Source organism: Megalobrama amblycephala, linkage group LG19 (genome assembly GCF_018812025.1).
Source record: "Megalobrama amblycephala isolate DHTTF-2021 linkage group LG19, ASM1881202v1, whole genome shotgun sequence".
NCBI lineage: Eukaryota > Metazoa > Chordata > Actinopteri > Cypriniformes > Xenocyprididae > Megalobrama > Megalobrama amblycephala.
In genome coordinates, this window is record NC_063062.1 from 6,136,088 (window position 1) to 6,156,605 (window position 20,518).

Sequence of the window (20,518 nt, forward strand, 5' to 3'; positions counted from 1 at the left end):
AGGCCAAATCACATACAGCAAACATCCCCTCACTATCTGCTAGCTGCCTGTCCCCTGAACACACTGTAAAAAACCGCGGTCTCTGTAGTCGCCCAAGCTCCGAAAATGGCAATAAAAACAAACTGGTGCAGCCTGGACCACAAAACATAATAAACATGCTCCAGCCAATAACCGACAAGAATGATTTTAAATGCGCGTTCATGACTGTTTCAGGAAGCACGGAGGGGAGGGGGAGGAGGAGGGAGGGTCTAGCTAGCCTCTGTTTTGTTTGACAACACTTTGAACGTCAACAGGAAGTTACTCCACCCAGGATCACTTAGAGCACCTTTAATGCTGAGAATTGGACCCTAAACTAAAGTGTTACAAATGACTCTAAGTTATTTTTAGTGAATCAAAAACTGAGAAACAAGTCAAGTGCGATTCCTGAAGGAATTACCCTAATGACTCCAATGAGTCGGTTATTTTAAATGAATCACCAACACACAGTTAAACAAGTGAAGTCCGATTACTAAAGGAATTACCCTAATGAGCTGGTTCTTTTTAGAGAATCAAACACATACAGCAAAACAAGTAAAGTCCAATGCCTGAAAGAATGACTCTAATGAGCCGTTTCTTTTAAGTGAATTAGAAACATACTGCAAAACCACAGTAGGCCAGTTCCCTAACAAATGACTCTTATGAGTAAGTTATTTTAAGTGAATCAAAAAACACACTGCGAAACAAGTGAAGTCCGATACCTGAAGGAATGACCCTAATATGCTGGTTCTTTTTAGTGACTCAAACATACAGCAAAATGAGTGAAATCCGATTCCTAAACAAATGACTCTAATAAGTCGGTTCTATTAAAGGTGCCATCGAAAGGATTTTTACAAGATGTAATATAAGTCTAAGGTGTCCCCTGAATGTGTCTGTGAAGTTTCAGCTCAAAATACCCCATAGATTTTTTTTAATACATTTTTTTAACTGCCTATTTTGGGGCATAATTAGAAATGCGCCGATTCAGGCTGCGGCCCCTTTAATTGCTCGCGCTCTCCGCCCCCTCCTAAACTCTCGACTCTATCATTGCATAAACAAAGTTCACACAGCCAATATAACCCTCAAAATGGATCTTTACAAAGTGTTCGTCATGCAGCATGTCTAATCGCGTAAGTATTGTATTTATTTGGATGTTTACATTTGATTCTGAATGAGTTTGATGGTGCTCCGTGGCTAAAGCTAACATTACACACTGTTGGAAAGATTTATAAAGAATGAAGTTGTTTATAAATTGTACAGACTGCAAGTGTTTAATAATGAAAATAGCGACGGCTCTTGTCTCTGTGAATACAGTAATAAACAATGGTAACTTTAACCACATTTAACAGTACATTAGCAACATGCTAACGAAACATTTAGAAAGACAATTTACAAATATCACTAAAAATATCATGTAATCATGGATCATGTCAGTTATTATTGCTCCATCTGCCATTTTTCGCTGTTGTCCTTGCTTGCTTACCTAGCCTGATGATTCAGCTGTGCACATCCAGACGTTAATTTTGGCTGCCCTTGTGTAATGCCTCGATCATGGGCTGGCATATGCAAATATTGGGGGTGTGCATATTAATGTGTCATGTTGAGATTTGCCTGTTCTTCGGAGGTCTTTTAAACAAATTAGATTTATATAAGAAGGAGGAAACAATGGAGTTTGAGACTCACTGTATGTCATTTCCATGTACTGAACTCTTGTTATTCAACTATGCCAAGGTAAATTCAATTTTCAATTCGATGGCACCTTTAAGTGAATCAAAAACATTCTGCAAATCCAGAGTAGGCCAGTTCCCTAACAAATGACTCTTATGAGCAAGTTATTTTCAGTGAAACTTCAAAACGAGTCCAATGAACAAATGTGTCAATTGAGCCGGTTATTTTTAGTGAATCAAACAAAACTAACTGTGAGGGTTTTTTAAGTAATATTACTATTATTTAATCTAAAGTCAAATTTTTCAAATTGCATTTACATTAAAATGTACTTTTTTCCAAATATTTATTCCTTACAAGTACTCAGGAATAGTTTAGAACTGGTGCCATTCTGTATGATTCCCTGCAATTTCTCTGTAAATTCTTTTGAATTGCTTTGAAAACTACATCATAAACATACAGGTCAGGGGTCACTATTAAATGAATTCACTTTACTTATTTATTTTATTAATTAAATGAACACTTTAAAATAACAGCCCTAACCGCTACGCTTTGAAGTTTCTTACCAAAACCCAAGTGGGTTTTATTCCCGAGGCAAGACCCCGGTTTGGCTGATCCGGCTCTGGGCCCCTCCATCACTCAACACAAATACAGCCTCCCTCAGGCTCTGGGCCATCCTCCTTTCATGATCAGAGCCATAGATTTGTAGCATGTTTTATTCATGATGTCCTCTTTTGTACATGTCTGACCAAGTCTCTTCTTGCACACTTTAATCTGAGTAATCACTAGTGAGTTACGCATCTCTGCTCTTTCTTTTCAGTTCCATGGGGGACCAATTACAGGCTATTAAGGAAGAGAGACAAGACAAAAGGCACGAGGAGGCGGAGACAGAGATACAATCATGATTTATAAGAAGCTTTCATGGTGCGATGGCTGCTTGACATAAACACCCGGATATAGTTTGTTGTTGCTTCTACCATCTTTTCCCTCTTAAATTATTCATGCTGCTCCACTAAAAATCGGTAACATAAATAGAGGCATCAGAGCCGAGCCATTACACCACACCCTACGAGACGGTTCCTGAGAGAGGACTCGAGAGCCGGAAAACGAATTTCTGCTGTCTTCTTAGAAAAATAGCTCAGGGTGTAAAGATTTGAAAATCTCGTATTATTATTATTTCGCTCTCCGTTTGATCACCCTAATGCTGGAACTAATGCGAGCGGAGAATTAACGTGCATTAGTGCTCCTGATTCAAAAGCGCAGTGTTTTTTTATTTTACAGACATCATTTGTTTCAGAGTAATTTTCCCCGAGAGCCTGTGGAAAACATCGGAGCGCTGCATGCGCAACGGAAACCTCTAATAAATTTAAGTCCATATATCTTTGACTTCAGAGTTTGTCTTCTCAATCAGCTAATGCTTTCGAACATCTTGGCGTAATGTGCTGCAAATAAACGCACACAACTTTGCAGATGCTAGAGGACGTCATTTGAAAAGGGGCTAAAGAGTTTCCCGCTTAAATAATTCAGAGGATCCTTTCAGCGTCAGTTAGTCGGTCATTCTGAATGTCCCCTTTGTCCTTTTCAAGTAAAACCGTGTGGCATCCTTGCAAACCGCTCATGTCATTGCATTGCAGTGTCGTTACCCTCGATACTGGGGGAAAAGGCCCCATCCGATCCCTGGACTCTGATCAACCTTGGTGACAAGATTGATGGCTGAATAAAACTCACAAACGACCGGACATTTTTGGACTCTCATCCGCCCTAGATCCCCGAACGACAATACATGCACATACATAAACACACACACACACACACACACACACACACACACACACACACACTCTCCGGCCTTGTCCTGACACACCTCAGGTCGCAAAGCTGCTGGGAGATTCAAGTTTGACTGACAGGCGGCCATTTTTCTCTCTAGGGGGTGTCAAGGTTACTTTCCTTTTCCTCTACAGCATGCATGAAGTTTAAAATAAAAAGAAGACAGACAGATCCGCAGGGTCCTACAAAGAGATGTGACTTTATAATCAAAGCTCAGGATCAAACAGTACAAAGCAGGGAATACAGTATGCCAAACAGCTTTATCAGAAAAGTTTTATTTTCTGACAAATGCCACTTTGGATTCACAACACATTGATTCTTGAGTTCTGGGACAAAACAGGCAACAACACTGGAAAAAAAAATAAAGGTTTGTGTGAAAAGGATTTTTTCCCCCCCCTGTTCAGCATGTTCTGAGGTTTTCACCTGTGTTTAGGTGCAATCTCTTGATGTTTCCCTTGTCTCACAAAATGTGCCTTGCCTATCACTCTTTATGGATCAACACTGCTAGATACATCAATAAATACTGACAAATTCCCTCCAAAGACTGAATTCATTTAGACCACAGGATGGTTTCAAACTGATTTTTAGCTCCATCTACTGAATTGTCACCATAAAAAAAATGCTATATTTTGCACAGCACACATAATATATTCAATAGCCAGCTTTTGTTGTTGTTACCGAATATAGAAGCTGTTTAAAATGCAAAACCATTTTTTGATAATCTGTGTGACGGAACTGGCATATGGTTTGTTATGAGCACAATTACTTATAATTTTTTTTAAAAATTACCCAACTCTACAGAGCCTGTATATACACTGATCAGACATAACATTATGAGCACCTTCCTAATATTGTGTTGGTTTTTGCTGCCAAAACAGCCCTGACCTGTCGAGGCATGGACTCCTCTAGACCCCTGAAGGTGTGCTGTGGTATCTGACACCAAGATCAAGCAGCAGATCCTTTAAGTCCTGTAAGCTGTGAGGTGGAGCCTCCATGGATCGGACTTGTTTGTTCAGCACATCCCACAGATGCTCGATTGGATTGAGATCTGGGGAATTTGGAGGCCAAGTCAACACCTCAAACTCACTGCTGTGCTCCTCAAACCATTCCTGAACCATTTCTGCTTTGTGCCAGGGCGCATTATCCTGCTGAAAGAGGCCAAAGCCACCAGGGAATACAGTTTCCGTGAAACATGACCATGCTTAGGTAGGTGGTATGTGTCCACATGGATGGCAGGACCCAAGGTTTCCCAGCAGAACATTGCCCAAGGCATCAAATTGCCTCCGCCGGCTTGCCTTCGTTTCATAGTGCATCATGGTGCCATGTGTTCCCCAGGTAAGTGACGCACACACACCCGGCCATCCACGTGATGTAAAATAAAATGTGATTCATCAGACCAGGCCACCTTCTTCCATTGCTCCGTGGTCCAGTTCTGGACCACAGCCCCATACGCAACAAACTGCGATGCACTGTGTATTCTGACACTTTTCTAACAGAACCAGCATTAACTTCTTGAGCAATTTGAGCTACAGTAGCTTGTCTGTTGGATCGGACCACACGTGCATCAATGAGCCTTGGCCGCCCATGACCCCGTCGCCGGTTCACTTTTGATAGATCCTGACCGCTGCAGACCGGGAACACCCCACAAGAGCTGCAGTTTTGGAGATGCTCTGACCCAGTCGTCTAGCCATCACAATTTGGCCCTTGTCAAACTCACTCAAATCCTTACGCTTGCCCATTTTTCCTGCGTCTAACACATCAACTTTGAGGACAAAATGTTCAGTTGCTGCCTAATATATCCCACCCACTAACAGGTGCCGTGATGAAGAGATGATCAGTGTTATTCACTTTCACTTGTCAGTGCTCATAATGTTATGCTTGATCGGTGTGTGTATATATATATGTATAGCTGTTTTGTCTCAATGTTTAAGAATCAGTAAGCAACAATAACAGCCTATTATAACTCTCTTATATATCCTTACAGTCGTGATCATTTATGTTATAGAAAGAAATTTAAACAAGGGGATTGTTCTTGTTACATGTGTTTGAGCATAAAGTGTACAAAATTCAGTTTAAAGGGTTAGTTCACCCAAAAAATTACACAAATTAAGATATTTTTGATGAAATCCAAGAGGTTTTATTTATCCTCAATAGAAACCAACAAAATTACCACATTCAAGGTCCAGAGAAGTAGTAAAGATATCATTAAAATAGTCAACATGACTACAGTGGTTCAACCTTAATATTATAAATCGACAAGAATATTTTTTGTGCTCAAAAAAATAAAAATAAATAAATAACGACTTTATTCAACAATTTCTTCTCTACCCTCAGACTCGTATGCAGTTGATGCTGTGGACGAAGTTCAGCACTTGAGGATAGAAAAAACTCTTGGATTTCATCAAAAATATCTCAATTTGTGTTCTGAAGATGAACAAAGGTCTTATGGGGAGTACTTAATGCCAGAAATTTCATTTTTGGGTGAACTAACCATTTAAGACCTTTTGAGATAATGATGAAAAATGTTGGAAATGGCTTTTAGAAAATCAATATACTGTTTTAATGGTGCAGTTATTGTAAAGTAATATTATTGTGGAATATATAGATGATAGGCAATTATGTCTCATGATATACGCTAAATTATACAGTAACCAGTCCATTAGCAATTAAGGATCTTAAATATGCAGTATACTGTAGCATTTCATGAAAAATCCATGAGTTTAAAGATTTAGAGGCAGACCGATTCATTCAAATATTGTGACCATTATATTTTGCCTCTGGCAATGCATTTCCCTCAAATCCCTTAAAAAAAAGATAAACTTCTGAGAAACATAACCGGTATAAATGTGGCACTCAAGTAGGGCTGTCAAACGATTAATCGCTATTAATTGCATACAAAATAAAAGTTTGAGTTTGCATAATATATGTGCGAGTAATGTGTGTAAATAATATGTATATATAAATACACACAAATTAATGTATATATTTAAGAGAAATATGTTATTTATGTACAAAAAAATGTATTTATATATAATATAAATTATATAAAAATATAAATAAATACATATACTTGTAAATATTTCTCAAATATATACATGGATGTGTTTGTATTTATATATACATATATTAGGCATTATATATACATATATTACCCACATATATTAGGCAAACTCAAACTTTTATTTTGTATGCGATTAATCGTGATTAATCGTTTGACAGCCCCACACTCAAGTGAAGCATGTCTAGTCCAGGGAAAACAGGACAAACTAAATGCATTCTGTCCCAGGGTTATTCTGATATAGCAGCTGTCTCTCTGCCTCTATTTGTCCTTGAACTTTGAGTTTCACCTAAAAATCAAAATCATCTCAGTACCAAAAAATTACTGGGGGAAAAAAAAGAAGGAAAAAAAAAACAAGGAGGGACTTGAGAAGTTATGACCCAGAGAGGATGAGAAAGTAGACAGAAAGAATGAATTGCCTCACCATTCCTTCCATCTTTAATATTATTTAAAAGAAAAAAGCAGCAGCCTGAACCAAGGCCAAGCTTTTCTGTGTGCCTTTTATGAGCTCTGATGAACGTTCGTTTTATGGAAATTGCCAATCATGCCGTTCACCAAAACATCTGGCTTGCAAAATCTTTGCCTTATCTTCCCTAGTAACCAGCAATTCCTTGGTGCTTTCATTTTTCTCTCAATTAGAAATGTCAGCAGTCAAACATTTTTGGTGGGGAATCTAAATTCATTTACTGTAACATCCCGTTTGCAAATAAAACTCTTTCCACTCTGCTCTGACTGGAAATGGAAGTGTTTGGTACTAGAAAGTGTTTCTCACCAGGGATTGGAATCAAAGAATTCAACAGTTCTGGTTCTGATTCCAGTTACAATTTCATTTCCAAATGGTAATAAATATCAGTAATAAATATATTTAAACCATTCTGGTGTGCCTATATAGACTTTTTAGTCATTTTAGAGGTTGCATAAGTGACTGTAGTAATAACTAGCAATTATGCATAATTACATGCAATTAACCCTAAACCTAACCCTCATCCTATAGTAAGTACATATACGGTATATATATATATATATATATATATATATATATATATATATATATATATATATATATATATATATATATATATGTTCATGAAAATATATTCTCTTTAAAACTGCAGTAAAGACAGTCTCAAACCCGTGGTTTGAAATCGCTGGTGTTTCTGACGTCACAAACTACCCTTTAACCAATCACGTCAATGTGCCAGCAGGCTTTAGCATATCATTAACTGACCATGTAAGGGAGTCTCAAATGAAGGTTATCCCGGTATATTTTTCTGTTGATATGAAAAATCGGGTAGATTTGGCAATATGGCGGGTGTATGATGTATATAACGATGTTATGATGAACTATATGCCTTTCTCCACTGACGTTCTGAGTTGTTCAAAGCGTTTCTAAGAATAGTGATTGTTAGAAGGCAGCTGTCTGACTCGTGAATGTGAACAGGGTTTGTGTAACTTTAGCAACACATTATTAGCTGTTTGATAACGTAGTCAAGCAAAACGCTAATCATATTAATTACCGTTATGTATTTGGCATTGTAAAAAGCGATAGCATTGTGCCTCAGTAAGTTGACCGAGTGGATCTCGTCTGAGCTTGTGTGAGCGAGTAGAGGCGGGGCTAATTATCATATTCATAGATCCGTGTATATTAAATGAGGCAAGGGTATAGAGTTCATTCAAGCTATTTTAAGGCATTAAGGGCCTTTTTTTCACAGGAAAAAAAAATTAAATATGTAATTTTGGTGATCAAAGATGAGTTTTAAGGGATAAAATTATTGACTACAGGGGAACTTTAATTATTATTACTCAGTATTTAATTACACTGTAATATTGACACCTTAAAATACAGTGTAACCAAAAAAACTAATAAGCATAGTTAAAAGTATAACTACACTTATTAGCTGTATATATTGACTCAAATGAAACTAAAACAAGCCAACATTTGAAATTAAACTAGTTGCGCTGTGTCACTGGTTTGGGAATAGAACTACATTGGTTACATTGTTTCATAAGAGTCATAAATTGGACTACACTGGTCTTATTCGCACAGTAGATCCAAACGAACGTCATTCGGTTCTGGTATCTTTTTTTTTTTACAAAACGGAACCGCTTCTAAATAACAGGTCCTCTGTTCCCACATTCTTTTCAGGGTAAGTTAGAGAGCTCATGAGGTTTGTGAGCCATCTTAAACTGTACGTTTTTGACAGTTCAATTTACTCCTATTGCGACAAGTACCAGACATGCTTCAACGTCTACGTAACAAACGCAGAACACCCAATGCAATACTTCACACCACTCACTTCCTGTGGGCATTAATTTTAAGCAAAAGCACAGAGTGTGGCGCTCCCTGTCCCTCTATTTAAACGGCTCAACCGTCAGCCTCCCTCAGCCACTCTATCAGTGGAAGCCCAGCTGATGTAGGGCTCCAAACTTCTAGCACTAGGTAAGGCATACATCAAATCTCTTTGTCTGACAAATCCCCTGCGGCCATGCTCTCCCTCCTGTTCCGATACCGTTCCCGCTGCTTATTTATTCATATGTCACTTACAATCCTATTAGAGTGTTTATAAGACATGGTTTTATGATTTCTGCTATAATTCCACTAAGAGGTTTTGCATATTCATTCATGTCCCTTCATAGAGGGACACAAAGCATTATCATATTCTGAAGTCGACCAAAAAATACAAAAGGTTATGCACTCCCTCCTTTTGTCCGCACTACTTTATGAAAGCCTTTCTTTTGAAGGAAGCAGGAGTTTTCATGCTGTTTGAATGTGTTGCTGAGATTTTCTCTCCTGTGCACAGCTCTCAGACCAGCACCGCTCCCCATGTGGATATATATATCCACCAACATACAGTACTGCACTGTTACTGTTAAAAAATTTGTTATATACAGTAAGATTTGAACGCAGAAACCTTTGCACTCACAGCAAAAAGCTTACTTCAAATCCAACTGTGCAAGATATAAAACTGATGTTATCGAATAAAAAATGTCACTAGCTCACTGGAGCATTTGAGTTTATCAGAAAGAATGATGTCAACCACAACTCCATTAAATATGCTTTTGAAGCTAAGTAATTCCCTACATAGTAGGGAATACTCTCCTCCCATAAATTTTGCATCTGAAAAGGTAACTCCTACAAATGCTTATGCAATAAGGTCAGCCGCAAAAATAACTATATCCTCGCCTTTTCGGCGCTAATTTTTCCACTTTGTGTGTCTTTAGTAAATCCTAACAGTAGTTTTTTAATGCCAAAAGGTTTGCCCTGGCACAAGCTGACCCTTAGTTTCTAATCAATGTTGATAAATTGTTGACATCCTGATTTGACTTGGAAATGAGCAAATGCTACAATAAAACCCCATCTTGAGATCATAATGTTATTATGTTCAAATATATGTAAAGCTGCTCTGTCTGTCTGCTATTTTTTCCTTGATGGCAAGTTGGCACAAATGCTATAAAACTGAAGCCAGTTAGAACAGAACATGAATTTAAAATCCTACAATTACATTATGTTTGACTGTCCCAAACATTGCATAAAACAATGTGTCAGTGTGTTTTTGTTGTTTTTTGTCTTTGTCTTTGTTCCAATGTAAATTTGTTCCACAAGATGTTTAAATGGTTTCTGGGTTACCTTACACTTTGGACTATCGACATTCAACTGATACTATAATACGTATGTAACATAGCCTACTTTTAGGCCTTTTCAACCTGGTATTAAGATGTGTTTTGGTTGATCAGATCACAAGTGGATGACGCTAAATACAGGTGTAAACGGGGTCTAAAATGTTTTGGATTGTCCACTTTCAAGCACTTCCAGAGGTAGTTGAAAACTCATTCGACCGGATTGCTTTCGTAGTGTAAACGCCCATGTGGTCGAATGCGTTTGAACAGCCACAAAAGTCTCAAAGTGAGGATACACGGGGCAATTTTTTGAGCAATGTTGCTGGGCAATGTTGCCGTCGACGGGCAACCTGATGAGACACAGGGCAACTAATTAGGGCAACAGACAGTTGGCAGCAACTAATCAGAGAGGAGCAAATCTATTGCCAACTCAATAAATACTTTATTATAAACACTTGTTAGGCACTTTATTTCAACTTTTCAAATATTTTCTTCATTTTTATTAAAAATAAATGCCTTTCCGATCTGATTTGTGACAGGAAAAGGGAGAAGAGCGAGTTCGGCAAAAGGCGGATTCGAACCCGCGTCGATCGCAACCAAAGCTATTCAAATGTCAAACGCCCTACAGCCTACGCTACTACAGACGTTGAAAAATCCCGTCTTTTTAGTATTTAACTTAAATCATTCAATAGTTTCATTAAAGCATACACACATTACTTTCGGACAGTTGTTGGTATTTTAAGCAATATATGAGGAAAATTCCCTGTTTTGGGTTGACGCATGACAACTTACTAGCGTAAAAAGATAAAAGTTCACACTCCTTTTCTCCGCTCCACTGCCGCTGAGAGGCCGCCATCTTGTTTGAATTTTTTCTGAAATCTCCGAACCGGTCACGTGATCGGCTGCTAACATTCTGATTGGAGGATCTCAAAAAATTGCCCACGACCGATCTAACGTATCCAGATATATATTTGTTGCTCATTCTCAGTGGGAAAGTGCCCAAGCAACGTTGCTCGGCAACACTGCCCAGCAACATTGCTCAAAAAGTTGCCCCGTGTATCATCACCTTCACCGTCTACTGACCTAATGTGTAAACATAATGGGAAGCGCTCTAGCCGGGTGGGATTTAAATTTTGTCAGCTGAAGACCCAAGTTTGGTCTGAGGACGAAAAATGTACCAAGCACAATGTTCTCTCACCATTCCTGATTTCTAACACGCACTCATGGCGTTCGCCGTGGTCTTGCGGCTGTCAGAGCAGAAACGAAAGCTTCTGCTCTCTGTGTGTTTTTCCACCATGTCCTTTCATGTTCATATGTAAATTGCACAAGCTCATTTTGTCCAAAGATCTGAAAGAACCCTTACATTTATCCACCCATAGATCCTCCCCTTGAAGAAATCAGGACAGAAGTGGTTGAAAGTGGACAAAAGTCACTAAGAGTAAATGTGTGGGGAATGTGTCTCCCTTGTCTATTTGTGATCCGATCGAACAAAACAATACCAGGTGTAAACAGGGCCTTTATGAAATCACATTTTTATTGAAAATGTTGTTACATTGGTCCAAATATAAAAGCATATCATGTGTATCTTTTATTCATCACCCTCTTTTCAGGCCATTAGTCATCAGGTGCTCTGTAAACACCAGGGGTTATGAAGGTCGCAGGCACGGAGGTGTAGCTTTATTTAAGGAGCTTGCATTGTGCTTTTCAAAAATCATTAAAGTTTATTTTGATTAAATGGTGATTTATTTGCTTTTTTGGTGCATTTTAGGTCGATTTGCGAACCAGTTTATGTACTGCCACATATTTTGTCATCAAATTCACGGAGGCACTGCCTTGAAAAAACGCCCCTGACACCGACAAACCCACTGGAGGAAGGAAGCAGTTATAATGCTGACGTTTCTCATAAAAGGTCCAGGTGGTAATCGTCCTCGCAGATCACCAGGTGCCTTAATTAGTTTTATATTTGTCGTGGCAAAGCAAGGTTCTGTTTATTGCTAATTTACTTTGTGACTGTTTGACAGCCTGTTTGGTTGCCATGGCTTTCTGATTATAGTATGCCTCTCGAATTTCAATTTTCACTTTCTGTCAAGACACAGAACAACACCTCTCTGCACTAACGTCCAATCTACCCCTATCTGCATGCATATCCTCACACTTATGACATTGTCTGTGCATTCAGAACATCTCTGGGAATCTCTCTTTCTGATTGGCTTATCTCACGGAAGCCGCAATCCCACTTCAATCATCACACTTGCATAAAGTATATGGTTGATCCAACTGCAGAAAACAGTAAGTGCTAAAACCTATTATTTATTAATGCCTACTATGTAGGTCAAGCTAAACAGTAATGCCATTTCTTTACTTCACACATTAAAGCAATATTACAGATTCAAGCCAAGTTCAATCAACAGCATTTGGCGTAATAGTTATTACCATTAAAAATAAATGATCACTTTATGGGGTTTTGAGGTTATGGTGATTTTTGGAGGATTTTAAAGCAAAAATGTGAAGCATATCTCATAAAAGCACTTACATTAAAGGAATAGTTTACCCAAAAATTAAAATTTGCTGTTAATTTACTCACCTTCAGGCCATCCAAGATGTACAGTATGTGACTTTTTTTTTCTTCAGTAGAACAGTAAAAAAGATTTTTAGCTGAAACTGTGGTCCTTGGTGATTCATACAATGCAAGTCAATGGCTACTGTCTCTTTGGGTGTCAAAAACACTTTTGGGAGTTAGTTAGTGTGTAATGTTGCTGTTTAGGCATAAACAACATCTGCAAAATTATGACGCTCAAAGTTCAATGCAAAGGGAGATATTTTCTTTTACAGAAATCAACAAACAGCTGGTAGGGACTATAACAAGCTTCTTCCTGGGTTGTTGACATCACTAACCCCAAAATTTACATAAACCCCGCCCCCGAGAACACACAACAAAGGGGGTGAGGCCATGTTGGGCTGCTTTAGAGAAGAGGAAGAGTTGTTGTAGTAGAGTGTTGTTATCATGCCGTCATTTTACGCCGGACTGCTTCACAAACGGGGGTCAATTAAACGCTGGATTTGCACAAAAGATTAACATGACGCCACATGCTAGTGGATGAGTTGAATCAACTCCACAGCAACTATATAAATTTATCCACTAACCATTCAGAAACATCCAGATTCATTCTAAAAGTTGTAACTTCTTCCTGAGTCTCTCCATCAGTGTTGACTCCGGTTTGAACAATGTAAGGCTGAACACCGTTACTGACAATCCTCATTTTGGCTGCGTGAGATTCTCCAGCTTTGTTGTTGTTGAGCAACCGAAGTGTGAGCTGTTAAAGCTCCGCCCTCTTCTGGAAAGGGGGTCAGGAGCAGCAGCTCATTTGCATTTAAAGGTACACACACAAAAACAGCGTGTTTTTGCTCACACCCAAATAGGGGCAAATTTGACAAGCTATAATAAATGATCTGTGGGGTATTTTGAGCTGAAACTTCACAGACACATTCTGGGGACACCAGAGACTTATATTACATATTTTTAGTGCTTACAGCATTACGTTGTCATGGTGGCAAAGTTTGAATTGGATACAGAAGGTTATTTAGTAAGCATTTTTCACACTAAAATGATGCTAACGTCACACATTGCATGTCTTGTGGCTATAATAACAAATAAAGCAGTGAGTATTTTAATGTTTACAAATTCCATTGTAAGTGCCTCACTGTAACCCAGATTTTTGGACCAAATTCAAATTCAAGTCCAAATTCATTTTTATGGTAATTAACATTATGCTAAAATTCTGTCAACTGAGCTTAACTTGCACTAAACCCATAATACATCTTTAATATACGTGAATCATGCTCCTTCAGCTGGGTAAAATTTGAATTAAAGCAATCTCAAATCATAAAAGCTAAAATGCAATTACAATTTCTAATAGAAATCTCCCAGTGCACAAAACAGATGCGACCTGAGGAGAGAAAGAGGTCTGTAAGGTGGCTGCCATGCATCACGCAGGTGAGCACAGAATAATGTTGGACCTTTTCCATTTACTACTCACGATGCCAAGCACTCTGGGCGCGGTCACGCATGGGCACCTCTGGATCTGCCAACAAATCTGTTCTATTCTCCAGCCTGGCACGTGCTCCTCTCGACTCTTGATAGATTCTAAAGAATAAGGAACTGCTGTGGCTATATCTTGCGTTCAGTGACACATACAGGGAGAGGCTGTCAGATTAAAGCGATTGCGTCAGGCTGGATATTTTGAGAAAATTTTCACATTTCAGAGGTTTAACACCCAGGATGCTGCCGAGTTAAAAAAAAAAAAAAAAAAAAAAGACAAGACAAGGAGAAAATGGGAGCAAAAGAAACATTTCTTCTCAAACCACTGTCTTTTGAAAAAGTTTCAATCACATGCAACTGGGTTAACCTGAATTAGAAACTACATTGTCTTTTAGTTTGCCAAAGGAATGAAGCACAAAGCGACTCGCTACTAAACAAATCACACAAAAGCGCATCACTCCATCACTCATCAGTGTGTTCGCTGCAAATTCTGCTAGTACACTCACAGACGAGAGCGATTCCTATCGAGGGAACAATCACGGTTGCCATGGCAACCAAAAAGCATCATTCAAGGTCATTATTCACACAAAGCAAGAATGGAATATTTTATCGCATCCCAGTAGCCAGAGCGCAAGGATATCAGCGAGAATGTTCTAGCCATTAAAACACGAGATTTATGGGTAATGATCGGGCCCATAGAGCACGGCTATGAGACATATGACCCCCTCCCACCAGCCACCGTGTCATCGATCCACACCGCAATGAGTTTGTCTTCCCAGTCATTTTCCGACATGACACCACTGCCTCTGAGGCTTCGCCTGATAGAAACAAAAGACGCAGGCTTCTGCAGGGGAGAAAAAAAAGGCACATGAGCAATTACATGAACTATCCGCCATTCTTGATCTGGGTTTAAAATGGGAGTTCCCCACCTTTCCTCTTACATTTATACCTTGGCAAATGCTCCTTTTTGACATTTCAGTCACTTCACTGGAGGCAAAGTTTTGGCAGAAGAGGCTGCCACGGTTCCCTACATCAAAGTTTGAGTCATCAGAGAGAGAGACTGCGATCCTGAGGGAGACGCTGCAGGCATGCGAGCGGAACTGAAAAGCACTGACAGTTGTAACAGTGAACTAAGCCACTTGAGCCGGGAAACCAAAACCCAGAGCCACAATATAGAGGATGTGATAAAGAGACGTTTAACAACTTATCCTAGCAGATGTGAAAACTTTTTATGGACGTATTCTGAGAATTGATCATTCAAACAAAGCATAAAAGAATGTGTTAAAGGGGTAGGTCTTCCAAAAATGTAAATTATGTCATCGCTTACTGACCCCTTGTGCCGTTCGTTTTCTTCTGTGGAACACAAAAGAAGACATTATCGAAAAACGTTAATGAGGTTCAGTGATGTTTTGAACCCCACTGACTTTCATTAAAGGTGCCGTAGAACGTCTTTTTAAAAGATGTAATGTAAGTCTAAGGTGTCCCCTGAATGTGTCTGTGAAGTTTCAGCTCAAAATACCCCATAGATTTTTTTTTATTCATTTTGGGGCATCATTAAATATGCGCCGATTCAGGCTGCGCGGCCCCTTTAAATCTCGTGCTCCCCTCCCCCGGAGCTCGCGCTTGCCTTAAACAGCATAAACAAAGTTCACACAGCTAATATAACCCTCAAAATGGATCTTTATAAAGTGTTCGTTAAGTATGGTATTTATTTGGATGTTTACATTTGATTCTGAATGAGTTTGATAGTGCTCCGTGGCTAAAGCTAACATTACACACTGTTGGAGAGATTTATAAAGAATAAAGTTGTGTTTATGAAATATACAGACTGCAAGTGTTTAAAAAAAGAAAATAACAACAGTCTTGTCTCCGTGAATACAGTAATAAACGATGGTAACTTTAACCACATTTAACAGCACATTAGCAACATGCTAACGAAACATTTAGAAAGACAATTTACAAATATCACTAAAAATATCATGATATCATGGATCATGTCAGTTATTATTGCTCCATCTACCATTTTTCGCTGTTGTCCTTGCTTGCTTACCTAGTCTGATGATTCAGCTGTGCACAGATCCAGACGTTAATACTGGCTGCCCTTGTGTAATGCCTTGAACATGAGCTGGCATATGCAAATATTGGGGGCGTACATATTAATGATCCCAACTGTTACGTAACAGTCTGTGTTATGTTGAGATTCGCCTGTTCTTCGGAGGTCTTTTAAACAAATGAGATTTATATAAGAAGGGGGAAACAACGGTGTTTGAGACTCACTGTATGTCATTTCCATGTACTGAACTCTTGTTATTCAACTATGCCAAGATAAATTCAATTTTTAATTCTAGGGCACCTTTAAGAGTACAGAAACTGTTGAAACATTCTTCAAAACATATTTTTGTTCTGTACAATAAAGGCATACAGGATTGAAAATGGATAAGTAAATGATGATTGAACTGAATTTTTTTTTTCATAAACTGTTCAAAAGGGGGTTTTACATTTTTTTAAATAAGTTTCTTATGTTCACAAAGGCTGCATTTATTTGATTAAAAATAGTAATATTGTGAAATATTATTACAATATAATATATATACAGTTTATGTATTCATATTTCAATATATTTTAATATATTTTAATTTATTCTAGTGGTAGCAAAAATATGTAATTTTAAATATTTAAAAAAATAAATAGAGCAGTTTAACACCATGTCCTAATCAGGCGATAAAATTGCGGTTCTTCTTTCCTTCCATTTAATTTGAAGATCTGAGGTGAATTATCAATTATTGCTTTCAGTACGGCTATAAAAGACAGACAAAATGATATACAAACTCACATTAGATGCTTTTAATATTAAATAAAGCACATAAACAGTACATGAGATTATCATTGCCATACTTTTTGTGTTGTTGTTCCAGCCGCGACGTCGCGGAAAAATAGATCATCGCGTGTCGCCGTCGCAGCTAGTTAGGACAAAAACTCTGATTAACATGGAAAAGATACCTTTTATCGCATGTTGCATGTCACGTCGCGTCTGGTTAAGACACAATGTAATAAGAAAATATGTAAAACCTTTTTTAACAAGAAAATACCTAACTCAGACCTAATGCAATATTCTCAAAGTACAAGAATTCCATGAGAAGTGTATGGCCTTGTATGAATGCATAAAACATTCTGACATGTACAGTGATGTATTACCAAAGCAATGATGTATAGAGCGTAACATGCATGCACCGCAATGCTTATGTAAACCTACAGGGGTGAAAATTTATACATGCAGGAATGGTAATTTTCCTTTACTGTCCGAGATTTACTATGTTTTATGGGTGTGTGGCAAGGTCATGGTTACCCTTTCAAATGAAGTTCCCAATTCATTCATCAGCCATAGCCTGACCTATTCATCACCCAAGTGCACAGGCATGCCATGCACATGTAGCTGTGGAAGAATTCAATTGCTTCAAATAAGCAACACCCTCACCTCATCCAGCCATTTTTGCGCTACTTAAGAGGCTCTGATGAAATCGCTCAGTACAGTTCTGTTTGGAGTAGGTTTCCCCAAACATCAAATGCTTATGCAGCATAATGTAATCATCTCTCTGTATAAAATGCTGAATAGTACAGCTTTGCTGATTTATACATGTGTAGCTCAATGCACTTGTCTGTTGAGCTTTGCAGACCAGTAAGCAGAATTGATGAAATGTTGGTGTAGATTGTGAGAAAGCGCTTTTGCTTTTGGCATGAGAGCAGTTTACTGCTGAGCTGGGATTCTGGATATCTAAATGAGAGCCACGCAAACATATTTTATGACCATGTTTTTAACCAAAGAATCTGAAGGAAGTCGTTTCAAATTGAAGGAAACTTCAAAAATGTAGGTCGACGCTCTTAAAAATGAAAGTCTAAAATTTCTATACTAATAATAAGTGAGAATGTATGATTTTTGAGCTCTATGCAACTGTCTCTTCTACTGTAACATGGTAAGTTTTATGCACTAGAAAATTCTTGATATGAAATTTTATGGACAATTTCTCTCTATCAGAATGCATGATCTTTGGAAAGGTAAAACTGGCCAAAAGTGACACACTCATGTTCATCCTATACAACTTACTTTAAACAGTGTGCCCGATTATGATTAGCAACAAAACTGAATATAAAGACAATATAAACACACACACAAAAAAAACAATAGACAAGTATCACCAAAGACAACAATAGTATGATTCTGAAACTCACAAGAGTCCTAATGATGTGAAATTAAGGGAAATTAGGGCAAGTGTAGTTTTTTTTAAACCACTTGAGTCATTGTAGGTTGCTGTTTTTCTGCTCCACTGCACTGTATCTCAATGGCTGAGAGTGTCTTTTGCCAAATGTCTGCCCCAAAAAAAAGAAAAATGCAGAAAGCCATTTTGAAAATGTCTTTGATGCCCTTAGTAATAACCAACAAATAGAATAATTCTTTTGAAAAGGTGTTCTCATCAATAAGAACTGAAAGCAAATGATCTGTAGAATTACTCAAAGTAGAAACGACAAGATCATGGGTTCGACTCCCAGAGAAAGCAAGAACCGATAGAAAATATGTACCTTGAAAGCAATGCAGACAAAAGTGTATTCCATATGCATAAATGTAATGGAAATGTAAAATGAATATGTATTAAAAAGTGTTTTGATACAAAAAGATTCTCTGTACAGTAAAACATCACAGACATCATCATCCAGTGTCACTTTCAATGCAGTTGCATCTGGGTTTGTTCTTGTTCTGGGTTTGTATTTGAAAAGGGATGTCAAATGTGTGTTTGACATTGCCCTATAATCTGGAGATGTGACTCACAGACACTGGCCTTGATAAATGTCTTGCATTAAGAAAAAGCAAGTGAGATTAATTTCTCTTCAGGTTATAAGATGACCACATTTACATATTTTATTCTGGCCATGCATTTGATTTAAGTGTATAATGTTTGAGTCTGATTAATAAACCTTGATCAGAGCAGTACATGCTATGGATCTCATTTAAAACGAACAAAAAAATGGCACTAATTTTAACAGAATGTAAAAATGTTACAATAAAAACATATGAGAAATTATATTATATTATAATAATACAATTACAAACATATTGCAATATATATTTAAAAATATTTTATATATTTAAATTTAATTTGTTTTGGCTGTAAAATGTTTTGTAATATGGTTATTATATTTTAAGTAAAAAGCAGGTGTTAGTTGTCCAAGTAGCATGGTACTCTCTAAGAAATGCTGAGTTAAAAACAACCCAAGTTGGGTTGAAAATGGACAAACCCAGCGGTTGGGTTAAATGTTTGCCCAACGTGCTGAGCAGTTTTATTTAACCCAACTATTGTTTAAAAATTACTATATGACTGGCTTAAAATGAACCCAAAATAGGTTGGAAATTAAAAATCAGACACATAATAGAGGCAACAATAATCATCAAAAGGTGGACATTTATTAATAAGCAATTTAATACACATATATTGTTTAATTATTATTTATTAATGAATGTTAAATATTTTGGGCTCATTTTAAGCAAGCAATACAGTAATTTTCTACCCAGCAGAAACAAAACAAAACAACCCAATCACTGGGTTTGTCCATTTTCAACCCAACTTGGCTTGTTTTCAACCCAACATTTTTTAGAGTGTATATTAACATTATATCGGTTAGCAAAATATATGGTTATGAACTGTAAGATATACAGGCACCTGAGGGCCACACCATACCAACAGAACGCTGGATATCTGGCAAGCACATCTGCCGGTTTTGTTTTGTGTTTTAAATAATACACTGATGATTTTAAAATAACTGTTACATACTAGTGGCAAAGTGTGTTAACGTTTGTATTGCAAGCCTGTGTACTCTAGGGCCACTCCCTGGACAAGTCTAAAGGGCAGAAGTATTTGCAGAACAAATAAGCTATTAATACGTGGTTTAATTCACCCAAAAAGAGTATAAAAATACCCCAAAGATGATAAAGTCAACGTTCAAATCTTGGCCGAACGCTCACTGACCTTTCCCGTGCTCTGGGTTCAGAGAGGAAGAGGCACGGCTTTATCAGTAGTTAAATTAATGATCAATCCTTGAAAACTCCCTGACTCTGCAAGACTCCTCCTGGCTTAGCCTTTCTTCTCTCTTTATTCCTCATCTCAGATTCTTCCCCTCACCGCATAATACACACACACACACACACACATATTCTGCAATTGCACAGGCATCCCAAAGCTCTGCCTGCCACAAAACTTGCTCCTTCCCATGAGCCACAAGCCCCTGCCACATTTCACTCACTCTGT

At 37.9% G+C, this 20,518-nt stretch overlaps 1 protein-coding gene across 1 annotated transcript in view; it reads right to left on the bottom strand.

Moving 5' to 3' along the window:
* Positions 1 to 20,518, bottom strand: part of luzp2 (leucine zipper protein 2) — a 157,411-nt gene that overhangs the window by 135,906 nt on the left and 987 nt on the right. The gene's annotated exons all lie outside the window — the stretch shown is intronic.